The following is a 15,875-nucleotide window of genomic DNA, read 5'->3' as shown; positions in this document are numbered from 1 at the left end:
TACTGAGCTAAAAAGACTGGGCTTTCCTTGTGGCTCAGCTGGTAAAGAATCCACCTGCAGTGTGGGAGACCTGGATTCAATCCCTGGGTTGGGAAGATCCCCTGGAGAAGGGAAAAGCTACCCACTCCAGTGTTCTGGCCTGGAGAATTCCATGGACTGTATAGTCCATGGGGTTGCAAAGAGTCGGACACGACTTTCACTCACTCACTCAGAAAGACTAATTTCAGCCTCAGTTACTCCTGCTGTGATGGGCTGCAATTCACACAGATACCTGCCACAGCGCTGCAGTTTCAGGCAGTTCCTAAAGTGCTTTCTATCTGGAAACGGCTTCTCTGTAGCCCTTATGTCCAATTCCTAACGTGCTGGCAAAAAGAGAGCGTCCAGTGCGAAAGCGATGTGAACCAAGAGTCCTCACCGCTCAGAAGCGGATGCTGTATTTTTTTTTACAAGCCGGACTCTTCGCCATGGCTGGTCCTGGGCCTGTCTTGTCCATTCATTTCAGGGCGTTGACGTGCAGGCCGGTCAGCCACGTGGTGTGGTCCTGCGGTTCCCGGCAGGGCCGGGCCCTGGACGAGCCTCGCGGAGACCTGGCGATGGGGGCCAGTGGGAGACAGGTGAGTCATGGATGAGGGTGGGGAGGTGTGGGCAGGGGTGGCTCTGGGCAGAGCGCCCCGCGGGTGGGGCGGGGCCTGGGTGCTGACTCACCGGCGGTCTTTGTCAAGGGGGCCGGGGCGGAGGCGGAGCTTGCCCCGGGCAGGGAACCCACCCAGCGCAGGTTCCCTCCCCTCCTGACCTACCACCCCCGATTTCCCACCAGACGCAGGTGCGGAGGATGCCCGGAGGCTGCCTCCCGGGCAGCAGGCGGGGAAGGAGGCAGCGGCTGACCTCAGGGTGTGCGCCCTCCCCGGGCTCCTAACGGAGACCAGCCGTGGAGAAGGGATCGGGGCTTTAGACGTGGACTCGCGGGGCGGGGCGGGCGGTCGGCAGGCTCCAGGATCCCGATGTTCTCCTGGAGCAGCTTTCATCGGCGCTCACCTATCTCACACTCACACTCGCCCGGAATACCAGTCACCAAGTCTCTCCGCCGTTTCAACCCGTACTGCCAGACGGGGCCTGAGTCAGGAAAGGGTGGGGGCGCTGAAATAGTCCCCTCTCCCAGCCTTTGGGGAAGACAGTGAAAAAGGAAGCGGGCAGGGGCTGGCTGGAAAAGAAGAGTTTGCCTAGACTCGACCCACCTAGCCTGGTGGGTCAAGAAAAGGCTGCATCATTTTAAAAGGAGGAGGAGGAAGGGGAGGGGAGCAGAGAGAGAGAAAGGAAGGCAAGAGGGAAGAAGGGAAGGAAGGAAGGGAAAACGCCTCTCCTCCTCCACCGTCAGACACATGGGAACGCCAGCTCCATCACGTCTCCCCGTGTGACCTTAGACAGGTTTCTTTACTCATCCGTGCCTTTACTCGCGTTTCTAAGAAGGAGATCCTTTGGACCAGGACGATACCAACCTGCTGGGATTCGGAGGCTCGAGGGGGCTGAATGCGGGAAAACACAGAGAGACGCCTGGCACGTGGCAGACCGGTACTCGGCTTACAGCTTACAGACTGCCCAAAAACCTCTTCTACTCACCCCCCCAACCCCGCCCCCAGAGGTCCTCTGCTTTTCCCTGCCTCCTCCCCCCAACTGTGACAGCAATCCTCACATCCCCTAAGGGGACCCCCCCTGCCCCACATCCTTGCTTGGCCAGAGCTTCCTCATCTGACCTCCACCCCTGTGCCCCAGGCGTGCCCCACAGAGCAGTCTAGCCTCCTGGACGTGGGTGGGGGTGGCCAGGCTGCCTAGCTGGAACCTGGGACTCGGCGCTCCCTCCCCTCCACCCGGGTCCCCCGTTTTGCTCTCACTCCTGTGTCCCTTCCCCTTCTCCTGCCCCCCATGTCGGGTTAGGGCGACAACAAGCATTGCTGAGTGGGCATTGAGTGGGCATTCGTTGCCTTCCCAGCTCTGTGCCAAGCACGCTCCTCCCCATCATCCTCAAATAGCCCCCAGAACCGGGACCTGCACTCCATTCTGGGGCAGTTCTCTGTCTTTGCCCCAAAAAGCAGCTAAAGTTAACAGTGTGTGCTGTGAAAATCAAAAGCAATAAAAATTAAAGAGGAGACAGATGAGCATTTAATGGGGTGACCAACATCCCTGGATTTGCCCAAGATTAAGGGCTTTCCCAGGATGCTTGCGTGGCTAAGCCTATGAGAATCCCTGGCAAACGGGGCTGGCTGGTCACTCCCACGGTCCAGTCATCCAGAAGACCCCTGATGCTGCTGGACCAGTGGCTCCACAGCTTTCAAGTCACCATTTTGGGAGGGAACTTAACTCTTCTGAGCCTCGGTCTCGTCATCTGTAAAATGGGGAAAGACCTCACAAGACCGTCGTTGGGAGGACATTGGTGTGTCAACAGCAAGCCCCGGAGAGGCCTCGGGCTCCGCTTGCCAGCCGGCGATGTGGCCCCATCTCCCACCGGCGGCTCATCCTGGCCACTCCAACCCCAGCTGCCTCACCCATCACATCAGATGGGCAGGGACATAAATAAGTGACCTAATCTTGCCTTTCAAGGAGGACCAAGCCCTCAGGAGACACAGGTCGCCTCCCGTCTCCCACTTTCACCTGCCCCTGTCTTGTGTGTGTTTGCGTGCTGAGCCAGTTCAATTGTGTCAGACTCTGCGACCCCGTGGACTGGAGCCCGCCAGGCTCCTCTGTCCATGGGATTCTCTAGGCAAGAATCCTGGAGTGGGTTGCCATGCCCTCTTCCAGGGGATCTTCCTGACCCAGGGATCGAACCCACATCTCTTGAGTCTCCGGCATTGGCAGGCAGGTTCTTTACCACTAGCGCCACCTGGGAAGTCTTAGGAAAGAGGAAAGAAAAGGGAGAGAGTTGGCTCTGAAAGAAGACTTTGCTTGCACTCCACTGACCGGACTGTGCGGGCAAGGCTGCAGTGTTGGCTTATTCTTTTTTTTTTTTTAAGGAAGAGACCAGAACCCACAACTCAGACTCTTTGGAAAACCCCAGGCCCTCCCATCCTTCACCACAGACCAGAAGTCTCAGCTGAACCATGGGGCAGGAACTTTGTGGGGGTGGGGGAGCGGCAGACAAAGGAGAAAGGTGCCAGCAGGGGCCTGGCCTCAGTGTGGCATCTGACACGCGAGATGCCCAGAGATGTCTGCGGGGCTGGGGCGGGCGGCCAGGCCCCGTCCTCAGTGTGCAGAGGGCACGCCGCCCGGCATCTGCGGGACAGCATCTGGCCCCATCCTGCTTGCCGTGGCCTCTGAGCCAGGCTGTGTCCAGGGCAGACTCCACAGCGCCCTGGACCCCAGCATCCCCGCCCCTGATCTGAGGGTGCGCTTCTCTCTCCCCCTCTGCAAGCCTTGGCTGTCTGACCCCACGAAGGAGCAACCACCGTGGCTGTGGTCTCCAAGGCCTCTATGTGAAGATGGGTGGCTCAGATGTTGCTATTTTTTCACGTTTATCAGAGACCGATGGCATGTGAGCCCATGGAGAACGCTGAGGTGGACCAAGCGGGCGGGCCCGGCTCAGCAGATAAACACATGCATGGCATTCCACAGCCCTGAGGGCAGACGCCCCTCCAAGCCCGCCCCCGCCCCCTGGCCTGGAGCGGCCTTATCCACATTGTCGCCTTCAGGGGCGTTCTCAGAGGTTCCCACCGCGGAAGGAGAGACAGGAACAGCAGAACTGAGACAGGATCAGCAGAGCTGAGGGCTCGCTGGTGGCCTCCGGGGTCAGCCCCCAGCCGCTGCTGCGGGCACTCTCCCCGGGACGTGCTGGGCCGCCCTCCTCCCTTGGCTCCCTTCACTGCCTGTGCGAGACAATAAAAGAACAGCTGGAGGCAGGGATCGGCTCTGGGTGTTCTGCCCAGGCTCCCCAACCTGGCACTCCACCTGTCCCTCCCCCAGGCGACGGTGGTGCAGGATTTACTTTGAGGCACAAGGAAAAGCCATCCCTTTTGGAAGGGCTCCCGGGGTGCAGGAGGAGGGGCCAGTGGCAGGGATGGGGGTGCAGGGACCAGACTCTGGGGATGAAGTCTGATGCCTTGACTCTTCCAGCTCCCCAGGGTGCATTCAACCCCTACCCCCTGCAAGAGAAACACACGGTGTGGGGGGCGGGCAGCCCCCTGCTTCCTGGTGGGCAGACTAACAGCTCTAGGTTCAAGTCTCACTCTACCCCAACTTGGAACAAGTCATTTCTCCCCTGGACTTGAGTTTTTTCACCCGTAAAATTCAGAGCTGGGTTGGGCTGGATTTGGAAAGGTCCCTCAAGCTCCCCAATGCAGCCGTGGGGGCAGCATCTAGCCACACACACCCCTCGAAGGAGTGGTGGTCCCCCTTTCTGGTGGGGAACCGAGGCGGAGGGTGAAGGTGTAAGGCAAGGGTGTCTGTGTGATCCTCCAGAGAAGTGCTCGTCAGCGTCTCCCAGTTCATCCCTCACTCGCGCAGCCTCGCCAGATCCTCTGGGTTTGGTACCCAAGGTTCCATGTCTCCCCTCCCCCTATCAGTACACATCCTCGTTCCTGGGGAAAGGGTGCCCTGGAACACAGCTGCAACTCAGTGCCCATCGCCCCTTCCCCAAGAGCCACGGCTGGGAGCTGCCTGCTGGGTTGTCAGCTGTTGCTAAGCCCCGAGTTGCTCCTTGGGTTACAGAGCCGAGAGGACATGGAAATTGAAACAGGAGAAGAGCGAGCTGGGCCAGAGGGCTCCCAGGGCTGCGATGGAAAGACAGCCCAGCCAGGGTGACCACATTATTTATGGGTTCTCTCGGGGGGACATATATGGTTAGGAAAAGAACCGCTTCGCATCACAAGACACAGCCCCGCTTTTCCGTGGCCCGCCCAGGCACCCCTGAGCTAACTCGAGATGGTTGCTGGCTCAGGAGGTACCTAGGCATCACACGTCAGCATCCCAGTCATCTTTCCCAAGCGCTTCACAGGATGTGGGGTGCAGAGACACGGCATTGCTCATGGCCCCAGGGAGGGAGGCGCGGCAATGGAGGGTCTTCCCCGGAGAACCCCGCCCCGCCATGTAGTGAGCAGCTGGCATTCCCGGAGCCTCTGCCCAGAGAAGAGATTAGAGCAGCCAGGGCCTGGGATATTTTCAGAAACAAAGAGCATCAGCCCCCAGCCCCAAACCCAGCGCCCTCCCAGCACTCCACAAATGACCAGCCTGAACGTCGGGGAGGAGAGGGACCCGGGGGGCAAGGCTTCGGGGGGGAAGAGGAGGAGGAAGGCTGGCTAGCTGGAAGGGATGAGATGAGGCCGCAGCTAGCACAGCCTGGCGCTGTGGAGTCCTGGGGCAGCGTGCCCTGCCGGGGGCTGGGCCAGGTTTCAGCTGGTCGGATCAAGTGACTGCTTTCCTGGAAACCAGGCTTCTGGTTGTGACGGCTGATACGGCAGGCAGGAAGATGCTGCCCTGGCGTTCACGGGAAAATTATTTGACATTGAAGAGGTGTTGGGACAAGCTAACCGTTGAGGAAAAACAGAACCGCCCTGGCTCAGTGGCTGCAGCCGCAAGCCCTGCAGAAACTCAGGTTACCCACGCGGGGTGCAGCGGGCCCAGCGGTCCGACGGGGCATGCCCCAGAGGCTGCAGGGTGGAAAGTCCCAAAGGACACGCCACTGAACGAGGCCCCCGTGCACCGGGCCTTCTCCCAGGGTCCCCAAGGGCCCAGGCCCTCCCTGCATGGCTGTGGGCCTGCTACCACACTGGCAGCCAACTGCCCCCAGATGAGACTCCAGCCCCCATCAGCCCAGCACTGCACGTGCTGACGCAGTGGTATTCAAGGTGCTGCTAACGGGGGACGCTAGCCCAGCGAAGTTCAGGGTGATCAGCCACTGGGCTCAGGAAGGCCCGAACAGGACCACGGTCTGCACCGGCCAACGTGGCCTTTAAGGCAGCGGCCTTGCAGCCTCACTCTTCAGAGCTCTGTGCCTGGGGGGTTGGGGCTGCGGGCACCCTGCAAAGGGAAATGGTTGGCGATTGTGGCTGAGAGCCAGGCCAGCCTGCCTCACGCTGCCTTCTGACCTAATCAGGCAGCATTGGGAGTGGCTGACGTCAATTTCTTCTCATCCACTCGAGGGCAACTCCTCTGGGACGTGCAAAGCTCAGGCCCTCCATTGGGAGATCTGAATGCCTGACATTTCCGCCTGCCCCACGACATCCCTGAACCCTACCAAACAACGAGTGGTTTTAGTTTTTCTCTGGTATCACCTGCGAATACGTGTGTGCGCTTGGTTGTGTCCAACTCTTCGCAATCCCGTGAACTGTAGCCCACCAGGCTCCCCTCCATGGGGCTTTGCAGGCAAGAATGCTGGAGTGAGTGGCCATTTCCTACTCCAGGGAATCTTCTGACCCAGGGATCAAACCCGAATCTCTTGTGTCTCCTGCATTGGCAGGCAAGATTCTTTACCACTGAGCCACCTGGGAAGCTCAAAAAATCTACATTCTTACAGGCTACAGTCTACCAGATCGCAAGAATCGGACACGACTTAGCGACTAAACTACCACCACCACCACAGGTTGGAACAGGGATCGAACCCAAGAACTTGATGCTATTTGCAACACTCTCTAACCAACCAACAAGCCAATTCATCTGTCGGTATCCACAAGCTCTCAGCAGAGGGTGAGAGCAAGCCCTGAGTTCAGGAAGGTGAGATTCCGATGCCGCTGGGGTCAGAGCCGCCCCATCCCCCATCCCCCCTCAGGGGTCCTGCCCTGTGAGTGGTCCTGGGAACCTGGACACGCCGCCCGTTTCCCCTCACGGTCTGCTTCTGCTCCAGCCTCGGGCACGGAAGCCAGGGGCTCCCACTCTCCTCTCTGACGCTGTCATCACCGCCCACGCTCCCGCGAGAACTGACCGCATCGCACAGGAGCGTGGGGATGACGGCGGGAGGAGGGAGACAAGGAGTCTGCAGACACAGGACTGGAAAGTGGGGTGCGGAGGTGAGCCCGAGGGGAAACCACAGCGCCGGAGCCCAGAGGGACGCCTGTGGGGAGCGGCGGAATACACAGAGCCGGATAAATCTCAACGGTAACGAAAAGAGACTTAGAAGAGAGCGGGAAAAGACTGAAAAATTGAAGGGAAAATATTAGACCGGTCGGAAACGAGGCAATACAGGCAGTTTCCAACCTACGACGGTTCAACTTAATTTTTTGATTTGGTGAATGGTGCATAAGCAGTATGAATCCAATAGAAACCGTACTCCAGTGTTTGAATTTTGATTTTTCCCTCGATCCTGAATGGTCACTACTCCTTCTTTGCTGCCCAGGGTCATCTTTTCATCCTATTTGCATCCTAAACAAAGATTGTATCGAAATTTGGCAGGCTAAGTATAGTACCATTTTCCCCTAATGGTTAATTGGCTGTAATTAGAAATTAATCAGAAGTTATTGCACTTTATACTTTTAACAAATGACTTCAAAACCCGTTGAGATTTCTCATCTGGGAAAAAAAATGGACAGAATTTAAAAATCGTTTTTTAAATTAAAAATATTAAAAGCTTTTAATATTTTTAAAAAGAATGCAGGTATGAGGTCTTATATTTAACACATGCAACTTCTAGCAGAAAGAAAAAAAGAAGGAGAGGTGAGAGCGAGAGAAAGGGAGGGAGGGAGACGAAGAGAAAATCGCAAGGGTAGAGACAGTCCGAAGATCTGGGTTTAATGTGCTCTGTCCACAGCGTTTGTAAGTCAATTGTTCTTTTACTCATTGTTTAAGTGTCCCCTGCACTTCCCAGGTGGCTCAGTATTAAAGAATCCACCTGCAATGCAGGAGACCTGGGTTCAACCCCTGGGTGGGGAAGATCCCCTGGAGGAGGGCATGGCCACCCACTCCAGGGTTCTTGCCTGGAGAATCCCATGGACAGAGGCACCTGGAGGGCTACAGTCCATGGCACTGCAGAGTCGGAGATGACTGAGCGATTAAACAACAAACCAAGAATTGCTTATGTGGTAAAGTGTGCATGAGTTGATGTTCTGGCTTTGAGAGAAAGAAAGCAGCTCCTTCTTGTAAGAAACGCCGCGGGAAGAAGGAGCCACCCCTATGGACCGTTGATCAGGGCCTTTAAGGAAGCGAGGACGGGGGAGTGGGGGGGGTCTGCGAAGCAAAGGGAGTCTGCAGGGTAAAGGGAGTCTGCGGAGTCTGCGAGGGTGGGGAAGGGTTTTATAGTCCCGGCCGGGCTCCCATATAAGGAAGAAAACGCAGGCTCAGCGGTGATTGGTGTCCAAGGGCTCCGTGTCAGCTCCTGATTGGATGGCGAGGGCTTCGTGTTGGCTCCTGATTGGTCGGCTTGGTTGCCGGCCCGTCTCCAGGGCGTGTCTGCAGCACTCTCGGCTGGCGCATGTCCCTACATGCCCGGGCATGCCCAGGCATGCCTCAACACGCTTGACCTTGCCCTGACCTTTCATCCTGACTTTGCCGTGACCTTTCATCCCGGCCTTGCCCTGACCTTTCACTTCTAGCTTAAACACAAAGTAGGCATTTTTCTTAAGAAAATAGGTATCTTGACAAAGCAGAAAGGGGTCCAGGCCTCTGAAAAGATGGAAGGTGGCCAGAACCACAGCAGGGCTTGTGTGTCCCTCACCTGAGTATTGCACACTTGCGTGGCTTTCTGCACAAAGGCTGAGCTGTGTCTGCTCCCCAGGGTGCATGGCAGAAGGCAGCAGAGCTCCTGAGTAGGTGTGTCAAGAAGACCTCTCTCTTCTCCACTGCCCTCCCTCAACCCCCATCCCAACCAGTCTGCAGCATCCTTGCAGAAGGGACTCTGACGGGCCCCACTGGTCTCTGCCTCTGGTCCACCAGGTGGCCAGGAGGACAGGACAGGCTTGTGTGGGGCAGACATGGCACCAGGAGTCTGACCTTGGAGCGTGGAAGGGGGGTGAGCGAGGGACTGCCGAGAGGGAGGTGAAGCTGAGGACGGCCTCTTGCTGGGATCCCCTGGAACCGGGGAGAAGACGTCAGAGCACAGTGATGCCTCTGAGGTTAAAGGGCGAGGCTGGGCCCTGGGAACCTCTGCTTCCCCGGCAGTTGTGCTGGAGGGGACATCAAGGGAGCCCACCCCACACCCTCAGCAACCGTGGCTTTGCTGCTTTCTAACCAGGAGGCTTGGCTCCCAGAAGAAGCCTCACCCAGGTCAACAGGGGACACACATGAGATGACTCATCACAGTCAACCCCTTACTGGGGGGCTGGAGACAAAGCAGGGGGACCATCTTTAGGGAAATGGACTGAGAAACTTGGGGGACGATCCTGTGAAACATAGCATGCAGCTTAGACCCGTGAACTAAGTGTACAGCCCAGAGAGGCCTGGAGACACGCTTTTATTGATCAAAAGGGTAAGCATCAGAACACTGTCTGCCACATAAAGACAGTTACATCAGTTTTAAAGACGCACATATGTACCAATGACTGCGTGTTTTGTACACGTGTGCACTGTGCGTGTGCTCAGTCGCTAAGTGTGTCCGACTCTTTGCAACCCCATGGGCTGTAGCCTGCCAGGCTCCTCTGGCCATGGGATATTCCAGGCAAGAATACTGGAGTGGGTTGCCATTTCCCCCTCCAGGGGATCTTCCTGACCCAGGGATCCAACCTGCGTCTCCTTCTTCTCCTGCGGGCGGATTCTTTACTGCTGAGCCGCTGGGGAGGCCCTTACATGTGTGTGCATACCTGCGCATCCAGAACAGAAACCAAGTGCATTCAGGGTGGTTGTCCGTGGATAGGAGAGTGAGAGTCATGGATCAAATGAGGAAAATGTACGAAATAAAGCAAGACAGAGGCCTTGCCCAGATGTGTGGGGTCAGGGGTCACAGACTGAGTCTAATCTCTCCAGCTATCTGAGTTTACAAAAAAGAACCAAAAAAAATTTTAAAGCCAAGTCGATTCACTCCTGCAGCAACATGTGGATGAGATATCACTCCCTTCTACCCATACTGCCTAACCCTGCCTGGGTTTCTATCCCTTGTGAGGCGTGGCTATCCCCCACTGCCGTCAATTTTGTGGGCTCCCCATATCTTTTCCAATAATAACTCATTTTTCTCCATCAGGGCAGCAGAATCAGCTTCTGTTGCTTGCTGCCAAAGAACCCAATACGTTCTCAGAGAGTGGGTCCCTGAGGGAGGGTGGAGAGCCTGCCGGGGAACAGACTTCTGGGCCACTGACGACCGCATCCAGCATCTAAGCTGCTCTGTCTCCAGGACCCAACAAGGGCCACTCTGCAGGAGAGACAGGAACATAGAGGCCACGCTCCCTGGGACGTTCACATCGTCCACCCCTAGCAGGGCGCCTGCCCATGGTTAGGTTAAGTGCCTTGTGAACTGGAGACCTCATGAATGAAAGACGAGTGAGTGAGTTTACGACAGCTGCTTAACTTGCTGGTTTACAGAATCTCATTTCCAACCACCAGATGCTGTGTGCTATTGACCTTGACGAAACACACTGCGAGCTGCAGCCTTTGGTGCATATTTTTGTTGGACCAAATCGCTGTGGACTGGCTCCCTCCAGGGTCAGCTTCTTGGGCGGCTATCCCTTGCAGTCACACAGCCCTGCAGGCTCTGAGGTCTCTGCACTTGGTAACACTCTGCCTTCACCGTCTTGAAATTCCTTTATGACATTTCAACAGGGGCCCCCACATTTTCCTTGTGCATGGGGTCCTGACCAGCCCCAGCTTCAGTCACGCAGGGCTCACCTACAGGAAACGCAAAAAAGCTGAAATCTCACTGTTGAGCTGCAGGACGGCCCGGCGTTCACAAGGATGGCTTTCAGTGGCCAAGGAATTTCTATTGCAAGGATAGTGCCCTGCAGATCACGGGCCTTTCCTTTTCACTTCTGCGAGTCTACCAAGCCCTCAGCTGGGAACACGTAACCAGTCCTGCAGAGAGCAAACCTGGTGGAAATTTGGGGGCACAGGCTGCACGCACGAAGATAATTTCAGTGCCGTCTCCCTCTGCATCGTGGCTTGGAATGGTCGTTGGGTTTCTGCGGACATTTTCCGCTCCATTTTCTGGAAGAGAGCTGGTGGGATGTTTTGGAAAGAACGTGGGTCTGGGAGTCTGGAGGAACTCAAATGTGAATCTTCCCTTTTCACTGAGTGCATGTTACTTGATTTTTGGGCATGTTAAAATTTCATCTTTAAAATAGGAATAATCATAAAAGTGTGGGGAGAATTAATTAGAGACTTTTTTAAGACAGGAAGGGAGGGAGGAAGCAAAGGAGGGAAGAAGTGAGGAGGGAGGGAGAGGTGGAGGAAGGGAGCAGGGAGGAGGGGAGCACCGTCAGAGCACCCAGTGTCATCTCTCAAGTGTGGTCAGAATCAGGAGCTTCCCACTTCTGCCTCCTTAACTCTCGTTCCAAAACACAGCTCTCTGGGGCCCTCTGAGTTTCACATCATTTTTCCTCCAGTCCCCAAATGCCTTAAATCCATTCTTGGAGAGCCTCTGAAACTATGCAGGTCATGGGATACTCTCATTTGACCAGAATCCCCTTTTTTTGGCCTGTATTCCAACCCCACCCACACATTCAAGAGAAGTTTTTTGACTTATGACTCTGCCTGTGTGCTGAACTCCTTTTTGCCAACACCCCCAGTTATTCTTTCTCATCTCTATCCTCCCCAAATAACCCTGTCCCACCACACCACTCCCCAGGCCACACCTCCCTTAATCCTCTCCTGGGTGGCAAGAACAGGCTCTCATTTCCTGACCTCCCTGCCACCTGGGGACAAACACCAGCCTGGAAAAGCACTGGGGACGGAGTGATAAGCACAGTCTGATAGCAGTCCCCCCCGCTCACCTGCGTTCAGGGGCAAGCAGAAAACGCTGCTCTGTATGGAGCAAACAGGTCTGGGTTTTGAATTCCTACTTGGCATTGACCTGGATCCTATCACCTCGTCATACATCCTTTGCTCTAAAGAGAAAAGTCACAACATCCACCCACCTCCCCGGGGCCTCGGAGAACAACCAGTAAATTGTTAGGAGTGAATGGTGCTCTTTTTATTATGTATTCGCTCTTCCAAGAAAAACCAGTTATGCTATCGTGAGCTGCCCTCTTACAAGCAATTTAAAAAGGAGGCAGTACAGGGAAGGAGCGATAAGAAGGAATTTCTAAACGAGAAAAAAATAAATGATTAAGTTCATACCCAGTTTAAAATTTCACATACTCTTGAGCACAACGAAATTCAACCCATTCCCAAAGATACGTGAATCCTGTGAAATAAACGTGGTCTACAAGGAAGGAGGCGACAATGGATTTTCAGTTAATAAAATGTCAAAGGCTGCTTTTGCTGAAGGATGAAACTGACTCTGGAGTATTATTTCAGTTTCTAGAAGTTGGTAACCAGGGTCCCCAGGAACATGCTGTCCAAGTGAGGACACCTCTCAGTGTGGAAATAGACAGTTATGATGGGTGGGGGGTGGGGGGGTGGTGCTCCGTGCATCTATTAAAAACTGTTTCACGGATCACTCAGCTTCTTTTCTCCCCAGCTAAGTACCAGCAGCCGTGATGACTGGTGAAGCACATATTCAATCAAAAAACCAGGTTGAGCCTTGAAAAAGTCAAACACTAAAGGCCATTTTCCTACTTTTCTTGTTTAACACACGAATCTCTGTTTTCTATCTCCAGGGCTTTTGAGTGTGAGCTTCCGTGCGGAGGGGAGAATCCAAAGGTACCTGCCTGGGCAGACAGCTGGGGCCTTAACATCCCAGCAGTGGAGTGCCGAGGCTGAGTAAAAACGGACGTGGGGCTCAGGCAAATGGGCTATTAATGCAGTGTTTGCTTTGCACTTCAGAAGTTACAGAGCACATAAGTCATTCCATCTTATTCTTTACTCTGTGGTTTCTAAAACTTTTGGACCTTTATACATCATGACCCAGCATATATATCACACACACCCACACACACACCCATGCATACATACACGCATACACACACGTACGCAAATCACACACATGTGCACGCACACACACACACACACACACTGCAGCTACGCATCCACAGTCTTCTAAACTAGTTTCACAGCCCACTGACGGCTGCTTCCAGTCAGAGCTGACTGCCTTCTGCAGGCCTGCACTCCTCTCCACGCCTTTTTCGACCCTGTTTCCTGAATTCTCAGGGCTAGAAGCCTAGAAGCTGCTCTCCCTGAAGTTCCTGGCCAAGGTGACTGCTGTCTACTTGTGGCCGACGTCACGCCCCTGAGCAAGATTTGGACGGTGGAGGGCGACGGTGGAGGGCTTCCCCAGCAGGGGCAGTTCACACAGGGGCTTTGGTGCAAGGGCCCCCAGCTTTGATTCTCCTCATCTTTTCTCTGGCCTTTAAAGCAACTTGTTCCCAGATTAAATGCCCTTTTGCTTCAAATACAGGCTGCCGCTTTCTGACTGAAGTTCAGCTGATAGAGATAGATACTGGAAATCCCCCTGCTGTTTGCAGAAATCAGCACCTAAGAAGCTCAAATGACTGGTTCGGATCACAGAGTCCTAAGTGGCAAGTCCCCAGCAAGCTTGCTTTTTCCGTTTGGCCATACTGTGCAGCATGTGGGATCCTTCCCAACCGGGGACCGAACCCGTGTCCCCAGCACTGGGACTACAGACTCCTAACCACTCGACCACCCAGGAAGTCCCCACGACAAGCCTCCTGATGACAGACTCAGTTATCTTCTTCACCACCCACAGCCATGTGTGTGTCACATAAAGCTGTTGGAAGTGTTGTTTCTGCAAAGTTATACTAACTTTAATACCTAAAATTCTTTTAAATTTTCTCAATTTTTCCTCCTTTTTATCAAATTAAATGTCTTTTTTTGTGTGTGCCTATATCAACATACTCTGTACTTTCCTTTCTGTGAATTGCTACATCGAGAGTCATTGGAAACTACTAAAGGATGTGATTATTGTCCCGTTGCTTACACGTACATCTTTTTCTCCAAACCAGGCTGTAAGTGCCTTGAAGTCAGGAATTCTAATTCTTGTGACCTCCTTCGAATGGTTCTTAAGATTTGTTTTCTATCACAAGCAAGAGATACTCAGCAAATATGTTTGCACAATTAATACATTGTGCCTTGCCACAATTAATATATTACTCAACTGCCATTTTACCAAAGTTCACAGGTTGTAAAAAAAAGATAGGGACTTCCCTAGCAGTCCAGTGGTTAAGACTCTGCGCTCTCACTGTTTAGGGGCCATGGGTTCTGCCCTTGGTCAGGGAACTAGAACCACACCTGCCGAACGACGCATAAAGATCAATCTGTTCACACCTTCCAAATGGTCTAGGTAAGAAGACATTCTCTGGAAGGCAGTTTGGAGAAAGGAGAATTGAATTCAAGAGACAAAATTCAAGGGTCCTTTTCCCAAAATGAAAACAGGATGTGGTCAATCAGGAAACGAAAGGGACACGCATGTCACTCTGGCAACGAAGAGGGGAAATTACCCTTATTGGATGTCAGCTGTTTTTACTAAACTCTATTTTTTCCCTTCATTTGACTGCCTCAACTGCTTATCATGTTTATATTTTTCTACTTTATAAAGAAACATCCAGTCTCTGTGAAGTGAGGCAGGCTGGACCCTTTCAGTACTTCCGATTACACCACTCAGCATTTGAGTCAGAGTCTGGAAAGCACTTCCAGCCACCTGGGGCTGAGTTTGGACCAGGCACCTAAGTCTAAAGTTGATGCTTTTTAAAAAAACGTTTTGTCTTTCATTTGTATTCACTTATCTTGGCTGTACTGGTCTTCATTGCTCTTGCAGGCTCTCTCTAGGTGCGGCGAGCGGGGGATGCCTGCTAGTTGCGGGGGCTTCTCTCGTTGTGGAGCACGGGCTTTAGGCAAACGCGCTTCAGTAGCTGCAGTGTGAAGGCTCAGTAGTTGCGGCCCATGGGCTTAGTTGCTCCACAGCATGTGGAATCTTCCCGGACCAGGGATCAAACGCATGTCCTCTGCACTGACAGGCAGATTCTTAACCACTAAACCACCAGCAAAGTCGGTAAAGTTGATGCCTTTAAACCACTGGTTCTCCAAGCATGGTTGCCAGGCCAATAGTATTAGTACCACCCGGGAACTTGTTAGACGCGCCCTCAGGCTCTGCCCCTGGTCTGAATGGAAAGGCTGGGGTGGGGCCCAGCAGGTGACTCTGGTACAGGTGAGAGGCAGGGGACGTTGCTTTAGATGTTTGACCCAAACCGGAAGCCCTCCCCACACTCAGTACCCATGGCCCCTTCATCCACTGTCGTCAAGGCTGCATGAGAGTGGGGGACTTCAGCGCTGGAGAGGGATGGGTTCAACTCCGCTCCCCAACAGTTAGCGGGACCTTGTCCAGGCCTGGTGTCCAGGCCTGTCCCATCTGTAAACCAGAAACCACTCAGCTGCCCACCTGGGCTGTTACAGAAGTTACAAGCACCTGAGCAGTCATCACTTTCGTGTTCTAACACCTCTCCGTGGCCACAGGAAGGCAGGCAAGGATTTCCAGTTATTCAGCTTATACTTTCTCTCCCCGGGAATTGCAATCCATCTCAGTTGACAAGGGAGTCAAAACTCAAAGTCATGATAAACCTGAAAAAAACACAAAGAGAACAGTGAAGAAAGCAAAGAGGAGAAGGGAAGGCACAGGGAGGCCCAAAGTCAAAGTGTTTAGTCGCTCGGTCGTGTCTGACTCTTTGTGAGCCCATGGACTGTAGCCCACCAGGCTCCTCTGTCCGTGGGATTCTCCAAGCAAGGAGCCATTCCCTTCTTCAGAGGATCTTCCTGGCCCTGAGATCAAACCCAAGTCTCCTGCACTGCAGGCAGATTCTTTACCGTCTGAGCCACCAGGGCAGTCCAAGAAGGGATGAAAGGAATGCACAAGGAGAAAAGAAACA

At 54.0% G+C, this 15,875-nt stretch overlaps 2 long non-coding RNA genes across 3 annotated transcripts in view; one reads left to right on the top strand and one right to left on the bottom strand.

Annotated features, from left to right (window-relative positions):
* Positions 1–296: 296 nt before the first annotated feature.
* On the top strand, positions 297–2,144 carry LOC138425867 (uncharacterized). Its single transcript, XR_011251437.1, has 2 exons — positions 297–614; positions 1,465–2,144. It is a non-coding gene; the product is annotated as an uncharacterized lncRNA (long non-coding RNA).
* Positions 2,145–13,802: 11,658 nt separating this feature from the next.
* LOC138425863 (uncharacterized) overlaps positions 13,803–15,875 on the bottom strand; it is a 106,121-nt gene continuing 104,048 nt past the window's right edge. For both annotated transcript variants that reach the window (XR_011251432.1, XR_011251430.1), the window contains one exon: positions 13,803–15,570. This is a non-coding gene — a long non-coding RNA (uncharacterized lncRNA). The remainder of the gene's footprint in view (positions 15,571–15,875) is intronic.

Source organism: Ovis canadensis, chromosome 20 (genome assembly GCF_042477335.2).
Source record: "Ovis canadensis isolate MfBH-ARS-UI-01 breed Bighorn chromosome 20, ARS-UI_OviCan_v2, whole genome shotgun sequence".
Classification (NCBI taxonomy): Eukaryota; Metazoa; Chordata; class Mammalia; order Artiodactyla; family Bovidae; genus Ovis; species Ovis canadensis.
Note: the sequence above shows the minus strand (reverse complement) of the source record. Positions and strands in the feature narration are given on the sequence as shown.